We start from the raw sequence: 17,369 nt of genomic DNA on the forward strand, positions 1-17,369 counted from the left end.
GGTGTACCGCATTCCTTGGGGTCACAAAGAGTCGGATATGACTGAACTGATCTGACTGAATGACTGAGGACTCTATAGCATCAAATTTTTTCAACCGTAACTGATTAATTTTTTTTAAATATTTTTTTTACTATTGTCAAAGGCTGAAATTTCTATGTGCTGGAAGCTGCTGGAAACCGGCATTAGAAAACCAGCCATGTGCTCACTTCGGCAGCACATATGCGAAAATTGGAATGATACAGAGAAGATTAGCATGGCCCCTGCACAAGGATAACATGCAAATTCGTGAAGCGTTCCATATTTTTAAAAGACTCATACATAGAAAACTATAAATCACTGATGAAAGAAATCAAAGAGGACACAAACAGATGGAGAAATATACCGTGTTCATGGATTGGAAGAATCAATATTGTCAAAATGGCTATACTACCCAAAGCAATCTATAGATTCAATGCAATCCCTATCAAACTACCAATGGTATTTTTCACAGAACTAGAACAAATAATTTCACAATTTGTATGGAAATACAAAAAACCTCGAATAGCCAAAGTAACCTTGAGAAAGAGGAATGGAACTGGAGGAATCAACCTGCCTGACTTCAGACTATACTACAAAGCCACAGTCATCAAGACAGTATGGTACTGGCACAAAGACAGAAATATAGATCAATGGAACAGAATAGAAAGCCCAGAGATAAATCCACGAACCTATGGTCACCTTATCTTTGACAAAGGAGGCAAGGATATACAATGGAAAAAAGACAACCTCTTTAACAAGTGGTGCTGGGAAAACTGGTCAACCACCTGTAAAAGAATGAAACTAGAACACTTTCTAACACCATACACAAAAATAAACTCAAAATGGATTAAAGATCTAAATGTAAGACCAGAAACTATAAAACTCCTAGAGGAGAACATAGGCAAAACACTCTCCGACATAAATCACAGCAGGATCCTCTATGGCCCACATCCCAGAATTTTAGAAACAAAAGCAAAAATAAACAAATGGGACCTAATGAAACTTAAAAGCTTTTGCACAACAAAGGAAACTATAAGCAAGGTGAAAAGACAGCCCTCAGATTGGGAGAAAATAATAGCAAATGAAGCAACAGACAAAGGATTAATCTCAAAAATATACAAGCAACTCCTCCAGCTCAACTCCAGAAAAATAAATGACCCAATCAAAAAATGGGCCAAAGAACTCAACAGACATTTCTCCAAGGAAGACATACGGATGGCAAAAAAACACATGAAAAGATGCTCAACATCACTCATTATCAGAGAAATGCAAATCAAAACCACAATGAGGTACCATTACACGCCAGTCAGGATGGCTGCTATCCAAAAGTCTACAAGCAATAAATGCTGGAGAGGGTGTGGAGAAAAGGGAACCCTCTTACACTGTTGGTGGGAATGCAAATTAGTACAGCCACTATGGAAAACAGTGTGGAGATTCCTTAAAAAGCTGGAAATAGATCTTTCATATGGCCCAGCAATACCACTTCTAGGCATACACACTGAGGAAACCAGATCCGAAAGAGACACGTGCACCCCAGTGTTCATCGCAGCACTGTTTATAATAGCCAGGACATGGAAGCAACCTAGATGCTCATCAGCAGACGAATGGATGAGGAAGCTGTGGTAGATATACACCATGGAATATTACTCAGCCATTAAAAAGAATTCATTTGAATCAGTTCTAATGAGATGGGTGAAACTGGAGCCCATTATACAGAGCGAAGTAAGCCAGAAAGATAAAGACCATTACAGTATACTAGCACATATATATGGAATTTAGAAAGATGGTAACGATAACCCTATATGCAAAAAAAGAAAAAGAGACTCAGATGTATAGAATAGACTTGTGGACTCTGTGGGAGAAGGCGCGGGTGGGATGTTTCAAGAGAACAGCATTGAAACATGTATATTATCTAGGGTGAAACAGATCACCAGTCCAGGTTGGATGCATGAGACAAGTGCTCGGGCCTGGTGCACTGGGAAGACCCAGAGGGATGGGGTGGAGAGGGAGGTGGGAGGGGGGACCGGGATGGGGAATACATGTAAATCCATGGCTAATTCATTTCAATGTATGACAAAAACCACTGCAATGTTGTAAAGTAATTAGCCTCCAACTAATAAAAATAAATGGAAAAAAAAATTTAAAAAAAATAAAAATTGGGACAGAGGGAAAAAAAATAAAACCATTGGTAGTTTTAGTTTGAAATTGTCACATATTTATACCATGAAAACTGGAAAAAGCTACAAATCATGCCTTTACATGGCCTTTAAGCCAGAAATTCAGATAAAGAGCTTATAAATTAAATTCTGAAGGAACACATGGAGGAAATCTCTGTTGGTAAAACTGACCAACAAAGCTCCAGACTACATTCACCACTCTCTGGTCCTGAGGTATCTGTTTGTCAGGACTCATGATCCAGGACTCAAGGAAATGAACCACCAGAGGACGATAACCCCATGGGAGAGAAGGCAGAGGATGCTGTGAAATCATGCTTTGGGCAGCTAGAGCTCACATCTACTATAGCTGGAGGGTTAGTGCTACATCTCAGAGTGACCCAGGACCTTTTGAGAGGCTGAAGAAATGAATGAAAATGCAGATTCTTGTAAATTCACAGGATTGTGTTTCATTGAGACTTCCAAAAGGAAACAGATCGCACACCCAAATTAGGATAATTTGTGGAGGATTTACCATTATATTAAAAGTAGATGGTGTATAACCACAAAGGATAGTGCGAAAGCTTGGGGCTAGAAGCATCAGAATTGTCACAAGAGGACAGGGGTTATTGTAGCCTAGAAAGGGAGAGTTGTATAGAGTATGCTGCTTTGAAAGTAGTAGTGACCTATCAAGAGAAAGCCAGCGTTAGATGACTTCACAGAAAGAAATCCAGAGAAATAAATACCTCTGCCACCTTCCTGACTCTAGATGTCCCCACAGGAGGACATAAACAGAAGCCAGAAGCTCAGAATGCAGTTGACGTAATCCATAGAGGTCAGCCATCTCAGGCAGAGAAAGGGGTAGAGAAGGATGAAGAGTGTAACAGAGGGGCAAATGGAATATATTCATCAGTTTAGCTCCAGGTTTTAGCTGACACTGACTTGAGTCCTTGTTTTCTTATGAAAAAGTTGTGTAATATTATCCTATTTTTCAGGATGGTTTTGAAGATATAATAGAATATATGTGAATCACCTTACTTGGAGGCACCTGATTTACAGTAATGGGTCCAGAAATAGTGTCAATTATTATTGTGCTGTATCACCTCATATCATTGAACTTAATTCTATTATCAATAAAATAGATAAAATGCTGTGCATGCATGTGTGCTCAATCATGTCTGACTCTTTGCAACCCAATGGACTGTAGCCCATCAGGCTCCTCTGTCCATGGGATTTTCCAGGCAAGAATACTGGAGTGGGTTGCCATTTCCTATTCCAGAAGATCTTCCTGTCCCAGGGATCAAACCTGTGCTACTTGCTGCCTAAAGGTCATTGTAATTATAAACATTAACCTTTGGATATATAAAATCACTCTGTAAGATATGATGCATTAAAAATATATTAAATAAAAGATTGGCCCTGTATTCTTTATCAGAACTGAAAACTCAGCTTTCTCTTTCTAGATCCATTGTATTGGAAGCTTAGTGAGGTTAGTCTTTGTTTACCGCTGTACCTTCTGTACCTAGACAGTATTTAACAGACAGTATATGCTCAGTAGATAATTGTTGATTTAATTTAAAACTCTCTCTAAAAGTCTTTCTGGTCTTTCTCATTGACCAGACACTCAAAGAATGCTCTTTGGTACTGACGCTTCCTTGCAGCTGGGACTTTCTTGTTCTTTCAGTAGTTAGCTTCTGTCTTGTGCAGAAATCTAGGCTCTTCAATCTAGACTCTCTCTTGCCTGTCTATGTCCCTATTCCAGTCTTCTGACATGAGTCAGTGTATTTAAGAAGATGGTTGGGTGGCATCACAGATTCAAAGGACATGGTTTTGGGTGGACTCTGGGAGTTGGTGATGGACAGGGAGGCCTGGCATGCTGTGGTTCATGGGGTCGCAAAGAGTTGGACATGACTGAGCGACTGAACTGAACTGAACAACCACATCATCTTCTGAGCTCCAGCAGCCACCTTGTACTCACCTTGTAGCCCAAAGGCATACAGCCCACCCTCTTACTGCATTTGTTCTTTTCACCAAGAATGTCTCATCCCCTTCTCTACCTGGGGAATCCCATACCCCACAGTTCTTTCTTAATACTCAGACTTTTACTGAGGCAAATACTCTTCTTATGCCTGGAATGCTCTTCTTTTTCCCCTTCCTTCTCCTTTTCCCGGTTAACTTCCATATTTGCATCAGGCCTCAAATTAGGTGCTGTTTCTTTGGGGAAAGCATCATCACTAGAATCACTAAGATGAGTTCAAGCACTCATGTATTCCTCCTATCATATACTATGTCCTATATTCCTATGAAGTTAACTTCCTTCCCCTATAAAATTGTAAGCTTCTTAAGGGCATGATAAATTTATATCATGCCACAGTGTCTGTATATATTAGAGTAAAGTTATGACCAACCTAGACAGCATATTGAAAAGCGGAGACATTACTTTGTCAACAAAGGTCCATCTAGTAAAGGCTATGGTTTTTCCAGTGGTCATGTATGGATGTGAGAGTTGGACTGTAAAGAAAACTGAGCGCCAAAGAATTAATGCTTTTGAACTGTGGTGTTGGAGAAGACTCTTGAGAGTCCCTTTGACTGCAAGGAGATCCAAACAGCCCATCCTAAAAGAGATCAGTCCTGGGTGTTCATTGGAAGGACTGATGCTGAAGCTGAAACTCCCAATACTTTGGCCACCTGATGCGAAGAGTTGACTCATTTGAAATGACCATGACGCTGGGAAAGATTGAGGGCAGAAGGAGAAGGGGATGACAGAGGATGAGATGGTTGGATGGCATCACTGACTCAATGGACATGGATTTGGATGAACTCCAGGAGTTGGTGATGGACAGGGAGGCCTGGTGTGCCATGGTTCAAGGGGTCGCAAAGAGTCGAACACAACTGAGTGACTGAACTGAATTATTGTGTTAGATTGAAATGTCTGATGGATCAAAACAAGTACAATTGTTTTCTTCATCATGAACAAATGGACAGGGCATCTCTTAAGTATACTGCCATTCAGAGACTCAGGGTGACTGTTATCGTGAATAAATAGTTTCCAGGGTTACCTGGGCATCACCTCCATTCCAACTAGCTAGATGGGGAAAGAGGTAGGAAGATCCCATGTGGGAGCTTTTCATTAGCAGTCCTGAAAGTAGCTCATAACACTTTTGGTCCAATTCCATTGGCTAAAGTGTAGTTTAAGGCCATATTTCACTATAAAGAAAGTTGTGAAATGATGTCTGGCTGTGTGTGCAGGAAAAAGCAGAAAGCAAGGATTTTCCTCAACAGCTGGAAGAGTTGGCTCCACTTCCACATTATAGGTACTCAAATACTTATTAAATCATTACATGTATTTCCTCTTAACAGCTCATATTACACAAGTAAAGTATCTCCTGATTCTACCAAGAAAATAACAAAATTTTTGTTTGTATCACTTTTGTGGCACTTACTTTCCTCTACCTGAATTATAGTCATTTATGCAAATATCCTGAGAGTGAAAGTGTTACTCACTCAGTTGTGTCTGACTCTTTGTGACCCCATGGACTGCAGCCTGCCAGTCTCCTCTGTCCATGGAATTCTCTAGGCAAGAGTACTAAGGTAGGTAGCCATTTCTTTCTCCAGGGCATCTTCCTGACCCAGTGATCAAATCCTGGTCTCCTGCACTGCAGGCAGATTCTTTACCATCTGAGCCACCAGGGAAGCCCTACCAAAAACTGCAAATTCCTTGAGAGCAGCATCTGGCAGGTGAAGCAATGAGGTCTAGTGGGAAAATAATGGCTTAGGAATCATAAAGCTTCAATTTAAGTCCTAGTTCTGCCAGGTATTGCATGTACGATCTGGAGTAATTTCCTTGGCCCTCTGAGCCTTTGTAGTTGTTAGGTATTCATGGCCCAGCTTATTTCTTTGAGCTGCTACTAATCTTTTTGGTTGTGAGTTAACACTTTGAATTTCCTTTCAGTTTATGTTAATTGATAAACATCAAAATTAGATCAGATTGAATTTATTTGTGGTCATGTGTTTATCTTTTAGGGTAATTGAGCAATTGGACCAGGAACAGAGACCAGAGATTTCTAAGAACCATTTTTTCCCTGTGATTAATGAAGTCAAAATATGAGCTGACACTTAACTGCTGCTCAACTGAATTCAGGGATTCAAATTCATGATAAAAAAAGAAATAGATATGCCCAAGGATTTGTTCTTAAGAATGTTCATGGCAGTATTCATTATAATTGGGAAAAATTAAAAATTATCTAAAGACTTATTAGCAGAGCTTGGTTAATAAATTTGATATATCATAGGATGAAGTCATTAAAAATCCTGTTGTAAAAGAATGTTTACAACAAAACTAAATATGTATACATATAAATGACACAAACTAAAATATTCATAATGGTTTACCTGGATATTGGGGGTGTTTTCTCCTTTGGGGGGTCCTTTTCTGTTACTTTTCAAATGTTTAAAAATGCTTATCATTGGTTTTATAACTTAAAATTTACTTATAGTGATCAAAACAAAAATTATGCACATGATATTCTGAGTACAGAATTGTTCAGATTATCACTGTTGGGCAGATATTGAAATTTGGGATTTATGTTCTTATGCCAGCTAGATCTAAGTTTGATCATACCTCTTTTATTTTCATTACAGCTTTATTAAGTTACAATTCACACATCATATAGGTCACTTATTTAAATTTCACATATTTAAAAATGCAATGGTTTTAGCATAGAATTATATATCATTACTATGATCAATTTTAGAACACTTTTATAATTGTTAAATAAAATAAGAATAGAAACCTATACCCATTAGCCACTCTGCTTTCCCCAATCCCTAGCCCTAGGAAACCGCTAACTTCCTACTCCTGTCTCTAAAAGATTACCTATTCTGAACATTTCATATAAATATAATCATACAACATGTGATATTGTAATTGGCTTCTTTCATTTAGCATAATGTTTTTAAGATTCATTTATGTTGTATATGTGTCAGTAATTAATTTTTATAGCCTAATAATATTCCATTCTATGGATATGCCATGTTTTAGTCTCTAATTAGCTGATGAATGTTTGGGTTATTTCCACTTTTTTTTTTACTGTTATGAACAATGCTTCTGTGAACATTTGTGTATAAGTTTTTGCATGGAAAAATCTTTTCACTACTCTTGGGTATATAACAAGGAGTGGAATCGCTTTATTGTATGGTAATTCTGTGTAACCTTTTGAAGAACTGCTAGACCATTTTCCAAAGTGGCTGCACCATTTTACTTCCCACTGACAGTGTATAAAGTATCTTTTTAATTTCTATATTTTGTTCTCCCATTGTGTGTGTATGTTGTATGTGGTATGTGTGGGTTTATGTGTGTGTGCGGTATATGTGGTAGGTGTGATTTTGTTGGTGGGGGCAGGTGGGTGTGGGTAAATAATGTATATGGGGTGTGTGTGTGTGTGTGTGTGTGTGTGTGTGTGTGTGTGTGTGTATGTTTCAACACACTTTTGCCTCTTTTGCATCAGAGTCAGGGCTGGTGATACTATTTAGGTACTGCATTTTCCACTCCCTCCCTGAGAAAACTTCTTTGGGGTATGTTTGAAACAGATCCTGCTTGGTAGCAGCCTACACCCATCTCATAGCATGGCAGCCACCAACAGTTGGCTTAACGGTTTCCAAGTTCTGGAAGGTAGAGTATCTCCTATTCTTTCTAATAACTACCAGGCAGAGTAGTCTGGAATGGGGTTCAGTTTGCCGGCAGTCTCTTAAAGTAGTTATTGAGCTTAATTATCCTGGAGGATTTCAAAGAAAACAAACTCCTTCCTCTTTTCTTTTTAATCCATCTCTCTGGAACCAACATCTAAAAGCCAGATTCCACCACTTACTTTGTTGGATTATTAAGCAGTTTATATAACCTCTCCAAGCTTCTGCTTCCTCAGAAATAAAGTGGAGCTAACAACATCCATCTTACAAGGCAGTTGTGTGAATTAAATCTGTGTGACCCCCCCAAAATGTTGTTGCTATTAGAATTATTGGTACAGTTTGCTCTTTTTTTATTAAAACCCTACATTGTCTCTGGGACTTAATGCCTTTCCATGAAAGTTTGCTTTTGTTGTCAGGCCTATATTTTCAACTAATTCCAGAAAGCTTTATTTGATATAAGCACTTAATAAGGATACTTGGATCATAAGCAGAATACTCATTATTCTCTGGCTTATGATCAAGTATATCTGGAACAATAAAATGATTTAACTTGAACCCAGAGGTGTTTTAACATAAGCGAGTTTAAGAAAAAAAAGGAAAAATATCTGTTCACAAAATAGCACACTATAAAATCTCTAGTCATTTAAAGAAGATGTAACTGAAATAGAAGGGTTTACCTCCCACTCACTCTGATGAGAAGAAAAGGAACAATTAAAATGAATATATTAGGGAGAATATTATTTTTATTTCAATATTTCCATTATATTTTCTCCAATTACATGCTGAATAGGGTTATTTAGTGTAACTGAAACCCCAAGGTAGAGTTTAAAAAGAGTGAATTTTATAGAAGATAAAGGCAGCTCTCTTTTACTAGGGGGAGGCTTGCTTTTCCTGGCAAAAACAAAGAAGATCAGGCAGTAAGTGGTGGGAGAGGTGTGTAGTTTTGAATGAATCAACAGTGATAAAGTCCCTCAAGTCTCTATGTTTTGTCAAGCTTCTTTTTTTAAACTGGATAATATAAAAAGATTCTTTATACACTACTTCAAGAGAGCATGTGGGTGTGTGTAAAGGATGGTGGGAAAGGATATAGGGAAGGAGAGAAGAAAGTAGCACCTTTAAAATTCTTATAGCTCTTATAGAATTTGAGTCTGAAGAGTCTGTAAAGGTCACCTGGTTCCAACTCTTAATGAACAAAAGATAAAAATGAGTCTCAGAGAGAGGGCATTATTTTAGCAGAGACATGTAGCAAGGTGGACAAAGCCACATCTGAAACTTGGTCTCCCCTCAGGCCATAGTCAGACCCCTAAGCTGAGCAGCCACATGGGTAGCTTCATGTTGTGGCTGAAAGATCCTGATGGGAATACAGGCTCTACCTGGTACGTATCTAGCTCTAGACAAGTTGCTTCATGTCCCTACCTCAACTTCAGTGTTTCCAGAAGATAGCCATGCCTAGCTTTTGGGGTAATTATGGGGATTGAGAGAAAGTGGGATGAGTCCCCCAGTGCAACAACTAGTGTTCCCTTTAAATATCCATTTTTTTCTCTTAAGCTTAGACTATACCCTTCACCATGACCAGGCCTGGCTAGTTTTCCAGAACTTCTCAGCCTCTCCCCAGTCCAGCCCTTTCCTCTCTGGCCTAGTGTTGTGAGCACCAGCCCCAGGCAGTGCTGAATCACTCTCCACAGCAGAGGCTAGTCGCTGCCTCTGTGCTGCTCAGCACATTTGTATCCCCGTTACAGCTCAGGCAGGTCCAGGACCCCCGCTCCTGCCCCCCCCAACACAAAAGTGCTTTTTTTGCATTTGATCAAGGAATCTAGGCACTTGTTCTGATTAGAGGAATTTTTTGTAGATGACTGACTCCCACTGACCACGTCATCCACCCCAGTTTCCAAGACTATTTCTGGAGCTGAGCGTTTGCTGAGAAGTGTGCCTGGAACCTGAGTGGGTCTTACTCTACTTGCTCCCAGTTTTCTCTTTAAAAGGACCATATAAAGGGGTTTTTCTAGACCAGGTTGACAAACTTTCAAAAGTGGCTTGTGTTAGTTCCTGCTTTCCTCTCTCCCTTTCTTTTCTATTCTCCCTTCCTAACTCCTTCCCTGTGTTTAGTAAAAAGATAATGAAGGCAAAAACTTTTGCAAGATATTGTCGGCATTTAATAAGTCATAGTACCTGTGATTTACAGTCTAGCAGGAATCTATTTATAACGCACCTGGATAAGCAGTATGCACAGTATGCCAGGGAAACAGAGGAGGGGGACCGATTTCACACAGGCTGTTAGGGGAAACTTCCCTGAAAATGTGGCATTTAAATTGAATCTTGAAGTCGAAACATGTGAGCTCAGCAAGCTGGGTAAATGAAGGTCTGGGCAAAAGAAAGAGTACTTCAAAGGTATGAGAAAGCAAGGTGTGTTTGGGAAACAACAACTAGTTTGGGCTGGCTGGAATACTGTGTGCTGGGAATGGGAAAAATGAGCAAAACTTAGGGCCTGTGGTAGATAATGAGGCCAGAGAAATAGGTTATGAACAGATTGTTGACTGTGAGCCTCTGGATATGGAGATGATATTATATTCTTTATATCTCATAGAACCAATTGAGGCCCTGTGCATACTGTTGAACTGGTGTCAGTCACCACCATCTTTCTTCTGAATTACTGCAATGACCTCCTCCTGGCCCACTGCTTTTACCCTTGCCCCCTGCAGTCCATTCTCTGCAGGGCCACTGCAGTGAACTTTTCAAAACACAAGTCTGATCATGTCACTCTTCTACTTACTTCATTTCTTACTGCTTCTCCCCTTGCCTCCAGTGATGCAATTGCACTGGCCTTTTTGCCATGCCATAGGCATGCCAGACATCCCCCTGCATTAGGGCTCTTTGCAGGGCTGTTACTTTTGCCTGGAAAGCTCCTAATTTAGATAACCACTCTCTCACCTCCAAGTTGTGGCTCAGATTTCTCTTCAAAGGCATCTATCTGGGTCATCCTCTTTAAAACTTCAAAGTGCCCCCACCCTAATGCTCTTGACCCCTCTTATCCTGTCTGTCAATACTTGTTGCTATTGTTGTCCATAGTCTTTATGTTCTAATAGGTTTATATAATTAGCTTTTTAAAATTGTGTTTGTTGCTTATGCCTGGTCTCCTAGTGTCACAAAGATAGGGAGCTTTGCTTTGTTTATTGATGTATCCTGAGTACCTAGGACAGTGCCTGGCGCATACTAGGTATTCCCAAGATATATGCTATATGACGGCAGTACACATTTACCAAATTCTGCCTCTGTGATAGGCATTTTATAAATACAAAAATGAATATGACATGCCCCTTATGCTTGTGACATTGGCAGCTCTTAAGGGAGTCAGTATATATGTTCTCCTGTTCTAATACAAGGTAATAAGTATGAAAAGCCACATGAGAAGATGCTATGGATATCACAGGAGAGAGGTCACTTTGAATGTGGGGCCTCTCCTGATCTTGAGTGTTTGAGTAGTAAGACATGAAGAAGAAGCAGGGAGCAGTTGATCTACAACAGCATAGATTTCAGGAGCAGGGAGACTTTCAAGAAGACCGTGAGCTTCAGGCTCCTGCCACCGGCTAGTAAATACATCCTCTGCTGAAGGGGAAGTCACTGCAGCCATGAATATTAGGTGATTGCTCAAGGTCAAAGAGCTAATTTGTGAACTTATCTTGGGATCAGAACTCGGTTTCACATTCAGGAACGTACTGGGCACTGTGTTCACTAGCCCTTGTGGCCCCAAGGAGATGGAACGTCTGTCTGCGCTCAGTCTATAATCCATGGGACTCTAGTCTGCTTATGTCATAGATTGCCCACACCAGGGTTTGCTTACTGAAAATGAACTCCCAGTTAAGCAGATTCTGTGAGCTGTGCTAACATAAGCATAATATGTCAAAGTCAATATGGCAGCTACTCTAATTTCACCCCACCAGGACATCCTCTCCTCATTAAGGTAAGTGGAGTCAGCTAAAGCAGTCCCTCCTTGGGACTAGTGGAAGTTCATGATTAATCAGCCTGGAAGTCTTCTCTAGCTTCTCTGCCTAGTTCTTTAGTATTGTGTTCTGGCAATCATGGAACAAACCAAATAGTATATGTCTTTGCAGTTGTGGCTCTTTTCTTTTATTTTTTATTTGTTTTTTTTTCCATTTATTTTTATTAGTTGAAGGCTAATTACTTTACATCATTACAGTAGTTTTTGTCATACATTGAAATGAATTAGCCATGGATTTACAATACATGTCCCATCCCAGTCCCCCCTCCCACCTCCCTCTCCACCCGATCCCTCTGGGTCTTCCCAGTGCACCAGGCCCGAGCACTTGTCTCATGTACCCAACCTGGGCTGGTGATCTGTTTCACCCTAGATAATATACATGTTTCAATGCTGTTCTCTTGAAACATCCCTCCGCTCTTTTCTTTTAAAAGAATGGTGTATCAAACAGAGCATCCCGTGACATACAAAAGAGGACATTTTCTTTTTCTTTATTATCAGTTCAGCTCCACAAACATTTTCTATTGCCATGTACAGAAAAGATAAAGTACCTGATTTTGAGGCAGTTACAGTTTAGTAGGTAATAAAGAAACTTAAATGATTCCATTATTGAAGGCAAGATTGGTACCTAAGTCTTCATCTTCATACACCTCCTGGCACCCAGTGGCTGGTTCCCAGTAAATTCTGGTTAGTGGATTGAATGAATGAGTGAATGAAAGCAGACAATAGTACGTCTTAGGGCCTCCCTAATTTTTCTGTGGTTATCATATTTGACTATGCTGCTGCTGCTGCTAAGTTGCTTCAGTTGTGTACAATCTTTGCGACCCTATTGACTATAGCCCACCAGGCTCCTCTGTCCAAAGGATTCTCCAGGCAAGAATACTTGAGTGGATTGCCATGCCCTTATCCAGGGGGTCTTCCTGATCCAGGGATAGAACCCGCATCTCATATATCTCCTGTATTGGCAAGTGTGTTCTTTACCACTAGAGCCACCTGGAAAGCCCATATTTGACTATATCTGACAGTTTTGTTTTCATTTTCATAACTTCTTCTATCTTCTCTTAGATATGATACATACTGATATAGGCACAGATACAAGTATGCATTTGTACATGGGAACACAACCATACACCCATATACATACATGCTCAGTGGATGCTGAATCTATCACTAGGAAACTTGATTAAAAGATTCAGTGATTCAACTTCTTATCACCTCATCCCAACCAGACTTCCTGCTTCTACTCCTCTATGTAGAGCGTTTTGGACAGTGAACTCCCCAGAGTAGAGAATATATCTGATTCATCTCTATACTTCCAGTATTCGGCATGGGGTCTGTCGCAGAGCCTGCCTTGTGTCAATTTGGTTGCATAGCAGAGAGAAACTGAGATTTTTATTAGTGCTGAATTCCAAGGCTATGTGAAAGTTGGTGTAATCAGGCCAGATGTGTGAGCTCTCAAGCTCCTTCTCTACTTTTCTTTCTCTCAATTTTCTTCTGCTTACTTAAAGTCCTTTGAATGGATTCTTAGCTACCTTATTAAAATAGACTTCCAAGTTTAAAAAAAAAGAGGACCTAAACTGTAAAAGAAAGCATCAGTGATACAGATTTATGTCACCTTGACAGTATTTTCTGGATGTATACTATATGTAAGGCATATTTGATCCTCACATTGGCTTTTGGTAGTATAACAAAAAATATTCCCATTTTACAGAAACAAAGGTTGAGATTTTTAAAAGTTAAAAGAAGTTCTGGGCTGTGTAATGAATTAATGGCAGATCATGTATTAGAAGTAGAGAGAGACCTTGAAGTAACCAGACTAGTGGAAGGATGGAGTGTAGGGGATGTGATATTTTCAAAAGAGAAATTTCTGATCTGGCAGGTTTTATTGATGGGTTTCCTTGAGATGGCTTCTGAGCATATCAGTTAGTTTTAGGAAACACTAACTCTCATTTTTAAGTGCCAAATTCTAGCGTACCAACCAGTTCTGGGCAAAATCATAAAAGCAGCATAATTTTTGTGGCATCCTTACTGCGCAATACCGTATTAGTCTTCTTTGGGCCTACAGCCTTTGAACCCAGTTCTAGTTCCCCCAGACCTAGTGTTCTGGCTCTAACCAAGGCTTCTTCAGGTATCATCATTCTCACCACTGTACTCGCTCTCTCCATTCATCATCATCACCAGCATGTACTGCTGTCAGAGTCAATGAGAACGTGTCAAAGGGAAAGGGGAATAATGTAAATAGCTGATATATAACTGATATAAAACTTCCCCAAAAGATTTCCCCTGATAATTAAAGACTACTAATGATCCAGTCAGGACTGTACTCAATGACTAGTTGCTTAGATCCATGTTTTAGTGAGAATCTAGAGATGATTTCCAGGACATGAAACCCATGCAGTTTAATAGGGCCCTGCACTTAGAAGAGCCTCAGGCTTGGCTTAATGCCCTGTTCTTGCCCTCTGGAATCATACTAATTTCTGAGTAAGAGGCCTACATTTTCATTTTGTACTGGGCTTCTCAAGCTATGCAGTCAGTCCTGTAAGAAGTCATTTCAAAGGCAAAATAGAGCATTAAAGAAGCAAAAATCAAAATAAAACCACTGAGAAGGAGTTAAATTAAAAACAGCTACAGTATATAAACCTTTACACTTGACAGAGGGTTTTCACATGCATACACCTGTCTGGAAAGCTTAGACTACCCAGTGAAGCAACAAGTGCATGTGAGCATGCTCAGTCGCTTAGTCGAGTCTGACTCTATGTAACCCTATTGACTGTAGCCCTCCAGGCTCCGCAGTCCTTGGGATTCTCCAGGCAAGAATACTGGAGTGGGTTTTCGTGCCCTTCTCCAACAGATCTTCCTCACCCAGCGATCAAATCCTCGTCTCCTGCATCTTCTGAACTGCAGGTGGATTCTTTATCTGTTGAGCCGTCAGGGAAGCCCAGAGGAACAAGGCGAGACCGTAACTGTTATTCAAAGTCAGAAAGCCCTTCCTTCCCATTACGCTACCAAGTCCACTTCCTCTTCCTTTGCTGTGATAATTCTCCTCTTCCTCAGTGTTTGTTTGTTTTTATTAATCTCAACCCCCATCCCCTAAGTTTAGGACACTAATTTTAAGACCTTCTTAGACTCTCCTCATTCTTTCATCAACATTTATTTTCTGTGTCCTAGGTTTTCAGGGCCCAGGTCTGAATTTGTTAAACTCAAAAACCAAGATCTAATACAGTTACCCTTGAAACACTCAAGGGTTAACACACATATAATTTAATGTCAGTCTTCCACATCTGTGATTCCTCTGCATCTGCAGATTCAACCAACCATGAACCATGCAGTACTCTGGTATTTACTATTACAAAACATCCTTGTATAAGTGGACCCTTGCAGTTCAAACTATTATTGTTCAAGGGTCAATTGTATGTTAAAGGTTATTAGTAGCCAAATGTGACTTCTAGATCTTGTGATTGCACTCACCTTTTAAAGGTTCTCAAGTAGATGTGGGATCTCCACTGATAGGTGAGACATTTTAGGCTTCTTGTTGTCTGTACAGCTTGGTCTGTTTGTTTAACTTATATGCAGAGTACATCGTGTGAAATCCCGGGCTGGATGAATCACAAAGTGGAATCAAGATCAGTGGGATAAATATCAACAACCTCAGACATGCTGATGGTAACACTTTAATGGCAGAAAATGAAGAGGAACTGAAGAGCCCCTTGTTGAGGGTGAAAGAGGAGAGTGAAAAAGCTGGCTTGAAGCAACATTAAAAAAAGTAATATCATGGCATCTGGTCCTGTCACTTTATGGCAATTAGATAAGGAAAATGTGGAAACAGTGTCAGATTTCATTTTTCTTGGGCTCCAAAATCAATGCATGGGTGGTGACTGCAGTCACAAAATCAAGACACTTGCTTCTTGGAAGAATAGCTATGACAAACCTAGATAGTTTATTAAAAAGTAGAGATATCACTTTGCTGACAGAGGTCTACATAGTCAAAGCTGTGGTTTATCCAGAAGTCATGTATGGATGTGAGAGTTGGACCATAAAAAAAGTTGAGCGCCAAAGAATTGACACTTTCAAACTGTGGTGCTGCAGTAGATTCTTGAGAGTCCCTTGGACAGCAAGGAGATCAAACAAGTCAAACCTAAAGGAAATCAACCCTGAATATTCACTGGAAGGACTGATGCTTAAGCTGAAGCTCCAATACTTTGGCCTCCTGATGTGCAGAGCTGATTCATTGGAAAAGACCCTGATGCTCAGAAAAATTGAGGACACGAGGAGATCTGGATGACAGAGTATGAGATGGTTCATTGGCATCACTGATTCAGTGGACATGAGTTTGAGCAAACTGTGGGATATAGTGATGAACAGAGAAGCCTGGCATGCTGCAGTTCATGGCTCATGAGGAGTCAAACAAGACTTAGTGACTGAACAACAACAACAGCTTGGCCACAACTCCTGGAGGATTTGGGTCTTCCTCAAACAACACAAAGTGTTTATATTCTAGACCTTTGCCAGAAACCACAGCCTGTACTCTCTACTCTTATCAAAATGAGTTACTTTGTTAAATGATATAATACTTTGGGATGGTGTGCAGCCCATCCATTCCTCTATAAATTGTAGGAATTATTACCAAATCAAGATTTATCATCAGAAAATCATGTACTTGGACAAAATTGCTTTGAACTACTTTTTCTGATATCCAGTTGCCTTTCTTTTAGCATTTCATCTGGGACACCATAAAAAGCAGTCTGTGTTTGCTCTTAGGCACTTTACTGAGATTACTGGTCAAGACATCTATCACTTTCCCTATTTAAGCCCCACATGGGCTCATTTGAGTGGAAAAAAAATTTTTTTTTCTTACTTCCATAGTTGAGTTAAGGTAAGTTTCACACACAGAATACGTGTCTTTATTTTCACTGTGGGTGTCAGAAAGCTCAAAGCCAAATTCATGGTTTAACAATATCAACCTGTGGGATAGGCACTGATGGCCTATCCCCTTGTGCTGTTTCTGTTGACTCTGCTACTGTTAAGTCACTTCAGTCGTGTCCGACTCTGTGTGACCCCATCCCTGGGATTCTCCAGGCAAGAACACTGGAGTGGGCTGCCATTTCCTTCTCCAGTGCATAAAAGTGAAAAGTGAAAGTGAAGTTGCTCAGTCGTGTCCAACTCTTCGCGACCCCATGGACTGCAGCCTACCAGGCTCCTCTGTCCATGGGATTTTCCAGGGAAGAGTACTGGAGTGGGGTGCCATTGCCTTCTCCGTCTGTTGACTCTAGCTTTGACCTATTTTCTTAATCTTGATTTTTATATTGTGTTCTTTTATTTCACAATTTTATGGCTTAGATTTCCTTGGGTTGTTTCAAATCCTTTGTGGAATGAGGTGAGACAGAGAATTATACACATACATCTAGAAATACATGGTGTGGTTTTTGTATCAGGAATTGCTTACAGAGTCCAAAGAAAAAGCCAAAGATGCAACTTTTAGGCACTAGAACCGGCTTGAAGATCAAATGATATTTGTGGCT

The 17,369-nt window shown here is 40.0% G+C and overlaps 1 protein-coding gene and 1 non-coding gene across 5 annotated transcripts in view; both read left to right on the plus strand.

Moving 5' to 3' along the window:
* AGBL4 (AGBL carboxypeptidase 4) overlaps positions 1-17,369 on the plus strand; it is a 1,425,416-nt gene that overhangs the window by 671,995 nt on the left and 736,052 nt on the right. The window lies entirely within an intron of this gene.
* Positions 199-305, plus strand: LOC139035304 (U6 spliceosomal RNA). The gene has a single exon (XR_011487975.1). It is a non-coding gene; the product is annotated as a U6 spliceosomal RNA (small nuclear RNA).

This window comes from Odocoileus virginianus, chromosome 5 (genome assembly GCF_023699985.2).
Source record: "Odocoileus virginianus isolate 20LAN1187 ecotype Illinois chromosome 5, Ovbor_1.2, whole genome shotgun sequence".
Classification (NCBI taxonomy): domain Eukaryota; kingdom Metazoa; phylum Chordata; class Mammalia; order Artiodactyla; family Cervidae; genus Odocoileus; species Odocoileus virginianus.